Raw genomic sequence first — 600 nt, forward strand, 5'->3', positions numbered from 1 at the left:
GGTGGTATGATTCATGAACTCACCGATCGTCATCATCGCGCAGGCGCTATCGTGGCGGCCACGCTGGGAATAATGGAAAAGCAGACGTTCATCCTTGGCGACCCCACGCAGGACAAATTCGCTGGGGTCCACATGCTGGCCAACCTGATCGCCATGAGCTTCCTGGTCCTGGGCATGCTTGTTGGCCTGCTCCTGTTTCAGCGGCACACGCAGCGCGACGGCGGCCGAGGAGGAGGGACGATGGGCACGCCACAAAGCAGTGGGTACGAGCTGCCAGACACGCTGCTGCTGACGGAGGCTGTCCTGGTCGGTGGCTCTCACGCGGAGGACAGCGACAAGGCCAACTGACGTCGTCATTCACTCATTCACTACTTACCCACCATCGGCGCACACAGTGCGCACCACACTGCCACCGACATCAACGACACCAGAGTCACTGCAGTCACAGACCACCAGCTGCACCACCAGCGCCGGCCCCCCACCTTCATCTCTCCGCTCCTCGAAGACTCCGAGGCTGTGCACCGCCTTCGAGGCTCCCCTCCTTGCCACTTGTAAAAACAATGAACCCACCCCTTTGCGCGCCGAGGGCGCACTGCTGCA

Source organism: Acanthamoeba castellanii (assembly GCF_000313135.1).
Source record: "Acanthamoeba castellanii str. Neff unplaced genomic scaffold scf7180000084763, whole genome shotgun sequence".
Classification (NCBI taxonomy): domain Eukaryota; phylum Discosea; order Longamoebia; family Acanthamoebidae; genus Acanthamoeba; species Acanthamoeba castellanii.